Raw genomic sequence first — 6,456 nt, 5'->3', positions numbered from 1 at the left:
CCCCCCAACACACACACTCTTACCTACCCACTCCCCACCTCTCATACCTACCTAAACACCTACTCCCTCCTATGGCGTAGCAAATAATTTTTCGGAGTGTATGCTTACCGAGAGTCGAGCGTCCGAGGCGCATAGCGACGGAGAAGGTGGAGGGTACTGGAGGGGGAGTTCCCCCTACCATAGCTGGAAAAAAATCAACTAGTTCATAGAAGCAATCTCCCGTGTTCTAGATCTGATTATTAACAAGTAAAGCCCGACTTTAAAAATTGTATACTTCACTTAGTAGATTTTTTGTTTACATCAACGTTCAAGTCAATGTGTATGGACATAACAAACATTTTTTAAGAAGACTTTTTGTTAATAACTCTTTTTTTTATTGATTTGGACTGTTCAATCATAGAAAAGTGAACTCAATACAAATATTTGATAAAAAAAAGTGTTCCTGAAAATGTCATTGTTACGCCATTGCACTCTCAGATACCTATATTCTCACACAGACCTCTCTCACTCTCACACACACTTACTGTCTCTAACTCACACACTTACTCTCTCTCTCTCACCCACCCACCCCTCTCAATCACTCACACCTACCTTCTCACTCTCATACACATCTTTCATCTCATTCTCTCCCACGCACATTCTCACTCTCTCACATCCTTCTTCTCACTCTCATGCACATTCTCACTGTCTCTCACTCTCATACACTTCTCACATCTTTCTTCTCACTGTCTCACATCCTTCTTCTCACTGTCATACACCTTCTCACACACAGCTTCTAACTCACACCTACCTTCTCACTCTCATACATTTCTCACACCCACTCACATATTTCTTCTTCTCTCACACCCACCGTCTCTCACACAACTACACACTCTCTCAATCTTTCTCACACACAATCTCTTCTATATGCATAGTATACCTACAATCAGAAAACAGCCCTCATAAGCAAGTAGTATCCAACCCAAAGTGGGTTCCTCCAATATCAGAATACAACTGCCGATGCAGAAGCAGTATCCGATAAGAGGGCTCAAACATGTAAATGAAAGTGTTCATACACGTAACAATCTACAGTCGCTCCACGAGACATGCTTCATTAAAGGCCATTCAGGGGTTAGGGGAGCTTTGATTACACATCAGCAAATAGTTGATCACTTCTGTGTTTAAAACAGTGACAGTAACACGATGAAAACGTACAGTATTTATATCAAATAAAATCGATCTATGCAGGTGTACATTTTTTTTCAATATTAATCNATCAGGGGTTAGGGGAGCTTTGATTAAACATCAGCAAATAGTTGATCACTTCTGTGTTTAAAACAGTGACAGTAACACGATGAAAACGTACAGTATTTATATCAAATAAAATCGATCTATGCAGGTGTACATTTTTTTTCAATATTAATCATCATATTACAACCTTATTTTTACTATCAATCAATTTAAGGAGAAACATTTCGGCGCATTTAGAACAATTACATTTTAATTATGTTTTAAATGGTGAAATAAAACATCAAAATTTGATAAATTTAAGTTTATCTCAAGGTGAGTAAGATGGTAGGTAACTCTACGTTTGTTTTATTCTCTATCAGGTAGACCAGTAACAGTAATCCCTCCCAGGAGTACCGCTACTTATCCCTGCAATTAGCGCTACACGTACTGATTACTGTTCAGAGATACGGTCAACCGACTAACCCCCTAAACGCATTATTTTTATTGATGAAGATAGTTTTATTGACTACATGACCCTTGTCTCCTCTATAGTATAAAGCTACCACAGGGGACTGTAACATGACCCTTGTCTCCTCTATAGTATAAAGCTACCACAGAGGACTGTGACATGGCCCTTGTCTCCTCTATAGTATATAGCTACCACAGGGAGCTGTAACACTATCGTTGTATCCCTTTATTATATAGCTACCACAGGGGACTGTAACATGATCATTGACTCCTCTCTAGTATATACCTACCACAGGGGACTGTAACATGATCATTGTCTCCTCTATTATATATAGCGATCACAGGGAGCTGTAACACTATCGTTGTATCCCTTTATTATATAGCTACCACAGGGGACTGTAACATGATCATTGACTCCTCTCTAGTATATAGCTACAACAGGGGACTGTAACATGATCCTTGTCTCCTCTATAGTATATAGCTACCACAGGGCACTGTAACACGATCCTTGTCTCCTCTATAGTATATAGCTAATACAGGGGACTGTAGCATGATCATTGTCTCCTTTATAGTATATACCTACCACAGGGGACTGTAACATGGTCCGTGTATCCTCTGTAGAATATACCTACCACAGGGGACTGTAACATTGTCCTTGTCTCCTCTATAATATATAGTGATCACAGGGGACTGTAACATGATCCGTGTATCCTCTGTAGAATATACCTACCACAGGGGACTGTAACATTGTCCTTGTCTCCTCTATAATACATAGCGATCACAGGGAACTGTAACACTATCTTTGTATCCCTTTATTATATAGCTACCACAGGGGATTGTAACATGATCCGTGTATCCTCTGTATAATATACCTACCACAGGGGACTGTAACATTGTCCTTGTCTCCTCTATAATATATAGCTACCACAGGGGACTGTAACTTGATAGTTGACTCCTTTATATCATAGAGTTCAGCTTGAAGTTATATTGCGAGCGCTGTAAAGGTAAATACAGGTCAGAGTTAGAGTCAGAGACCGACACGCTTCCGCGCACGCGCAAGTACATTTAAATCTAATTGCGTTATATGGATACTATGAACTGCGTTTAGGGGCGTGTTTAAACCAAACGGTTTGTGTGCGTTTGCGTTAAGTTTCCGTTGCGTTTCCGTTGCTTTTGCGTTCCGTTTGCATTGCCTTTGCGTTCCGTTTGCATTTAAACGGACAAAAAAACGGTCCAGGGTCTGTACTCATAGCTGTAAAATATTTTACTCAAAGGTGTTCAATATCTAAAACCGGTACGCTATAAGCGTATATATTAAAGGTGTAAAATATGTACTACCGGTACGCTATAAGCGTATGTGCTCAAATGTGTAAACTATGTACTACCGGTACGCTATAAGCGTATTAACTCAGATGTGTAAACTATGTACTACCGGTACGTTATAAGCGTATGTGCTCAAATGTGCTACCGGTACGCTATGAGCGTATGTACTCACTAGTATAAAATGTGTACTATCGGTACGCTTTAAGCATCTACTACCGGTACGCTATAAGCGTATGTACTCAAAGGTTTAATTATTGTTCAGCTGACACGTTTTGGCCATACTTTGTAATAAAGGTCAAACTGTTAAATTTCATGATTAACAGTCGCCACAATCGCCTCTGATTGACGGAGAAATTAAAAACTTCAATAATTGGCCACTATGCCCTCTGATTAACTGAGTAATAAGTCGTCAGTGGTCTACACGCCGGGTAGCATGGTAGTACTTACCTTTTTTTTTTTTTTTTTTCAAATAATTTATTTCCCCCAACCAAATGTTATATATATATATATAATACTGATAAGTATATACAGATATATATAAATAAATTGATAGGAACTGCAAGGGTTGGGGAGCCCTGGAGTCAGTCCCCTAAACAATATGGTGTCCTTTTGTAGTACACTATGTTTTCAAGAAATAATTAGACCATCCAGAAGAATGTACTAGCATTTGATCCATCTTTGACACAAGGACCTCCCGAGTATGGTCACTACAAGTACATTCTACCTTATATAAATACATAAATGTATGATATAGGTGCCTATTTTAAAATTGATTGCTTCTTTTTTTCGTTTTTCTAGTCATTATTAAAGAATTGAGCAAATATCAAATCGTCTAACTTCATAGTACAGGTATTAATAACACTGCAAACATGTATAATACAGCATTAGCACACAAATATGAAAACGAAAAGAAGGAACAAAGAAGACACACACATAAAAAAAGGAAAATCAACACGAAGCACCACCAAAACCACGGAATAAAACCAATTGTTTCTGTAAAGGTTGCCTGTTCCGTGTTTCCGTGTAAGTTTATGAAAATTAACATTGTCAGAAAGATATCTTTCCTCAAAATATTTTTCTCGAAACAGATTGTAATCTGAGAATCACGAGCTCTACCATTTTAGTCAACATTTATATTCTTTGTTTAAAAGTATACACAATGTTTATTCGAGTGTATTTATTTACATGTACCTATTCCGGTCACTTAACCAAACGGTTTACAAAACTCACACTTGATAAGCATATTCGAACTACATTGTACCAGGGAATCAATTTTGGCATTTAAAGTTGTAATGATTTAAATTTTACTTTATATATCCGGATTATAATTCTGTACAGGTAAATCACACAAAAGATGTAGTATATATAAAAGTGAACATTCAAACTGCAAATTACACATTTTTATTGATACAACATACAACATTAAATGAGCAATATAAAAGAGGTTTTACGATGTACCACAATACCGATAACTTCATTTCCGGTGTGAATTCGTCACCGGAAAAATGTCTTGGCGATTTATATTGACCGGATAAAACATTTCCCATGAATGCAGATCAGAACATCAGTAAAACTATATTAAACCTTACACACAATGTCCTGTAGCAAGTACCTGCAGTGCTAAGGCGTGTGATAGAACGGGATTCAAATAAACATCAGACAGAGTCGACTTACAGTGTACCATGAAGGCAATTCTATATATTGTCCTTGTTAGAAAGTAAATATCTTAGAAGTGGTAGAACAAACGAACTGTTACAAAACATATCTTTAACTTTACACATTTTGTAAAAGCTGTCGGCATCCATCTAGAGTTCATCCAAAGAGCACTGGAATAATGAAGAAAGTAAGGTAAGTGTTATACCAGGTATACGCGTATAGTAGATGATAGGAAGGTTTTCATGGTAACAATTCTCTTTAACCATTGTCTAAATTGTATTGGTATACTAAAGAACGCAAAAGGTTTTTAATCTGGACATTAATGTCTTATCAGATTTTGTTTTGTTTTTGTATCGACTTGGATATCGGGTTTTGTTCATGTATGTTAACAATATGTTTTTTGTTTTTTTTCCAGTTAAATATTTAATTCCTCAGCAGCAGATTCCATGTGCATATATACATAAATCTTACTTGGAGGTTGCCTGGGTTGAGGGGCCCTGGGTTCAACCCCCGAACAATAACATTGTCCTCACGCAGGAGGTCTTTCTCACGCCATACACCTCTTATCCATTTAATATGTCAATTTCTTATACATATACATATAATATATATGTTCCTATTTTGGAAGAAAAGAAGACACATTCAATATCAAAACAAATTGCAATATCACTGATAATAATTATATACATGGTATTTAATAATATCTAAAATAATCCGCATTCGCTCTACACATATACTCACTCATGTTTTTCTTTTCTACGTTACGTTTTTGCACCTGTGTTTTATCGGAAAGAAAATTGGCTGTATGAGCGTAATTATATACATTTATAAACACATATGTATCTATTGTTTCTATGTAAGTAAGCGTGCAAACGGTTTATATGTTTTTATCTACAAATGTATCGAGTTTATATATCAGAATTTACATTTTTCTCACCTTAATACATAACTACATTGGACTCTAAGATTTATTGTTCTAAAAACTGTCCATTAAGCGTGTGAATACGTTCGCATATTATTGCGGGATTTCTTTCAAAGATTAAAATAAATATTCATTTTTATATTTTGTAGTTTTACGTAGAAATCAACGCTAAACAACTATTTTGCTTTACAAGGCGACGCCATATAGTCAGTGGTGTCGTCACGCGCATCGGGACCTTTCTTGTATTAGAGTTGCAAAAATCGGAAATAAAAAAACAGATAGCAAAGGCTATCCAAATCGCAGTGAATATAATCGTGTTCTGTTACAGTATATTGGATATGAATTTCAATGGGTCTTGAGACAAACACCCATATACAATTGAATCCGTAATTATCATACAGTGTATCCATTTTAAATGCTATTGTAGTCCAATGTTAGTTATTTATCATTTTACCACAGTGTTTCCAGTTAAAATATCCATATACCACAATATCTAAAATTTATATACTGTATATACATTTTGTTGAAACGTATTCGGTTTAGATACCATAATACTACACATAAGTCAGTACACGATAATGTATTCAGTTTATTTGTTGTTATGCTACAAAGAAAACAAGAGAATACCGCAGGCTAAAAAACCCCGTATTTTTAACTTAAATAGCCCAAACTAGATTAAAATATGAACATATGGAAATTGTGTGAGGCGACCCTTCAAAGGTTCTTAGAAAATAAGTCAAGAAATCCGAAAAACTACGTGTCGTCATCGACGACACCCACCATGCATATTTTTTGTCAAAACCTGGTAATGTCAAGTTCTTGAAGAGAGGACCTGGGCAGTGATAACATGTCACAAGGTTCAGTTTACTTGAACGTAT

The sequence above is a fragment of the Mizuhopecten yessoensis genome, unplaced genomic scaffold (assembly GCF_002113885.1).
Source record: "Mizuhopecten yessoensis strain PY_sf001 unplaced genomic scaffold, ASM211388v2 scaffold4135, whole genome shotgun sequence".
NCBI lineage: Eukaryota > Metazoa > Mollusca > Bivalvia > Pectinida > Pectinidae > Mizuhopecten > Mizuhopecten yessoensis.
This window is presented reverse-complemented; position numbering follows the sequence as displayed.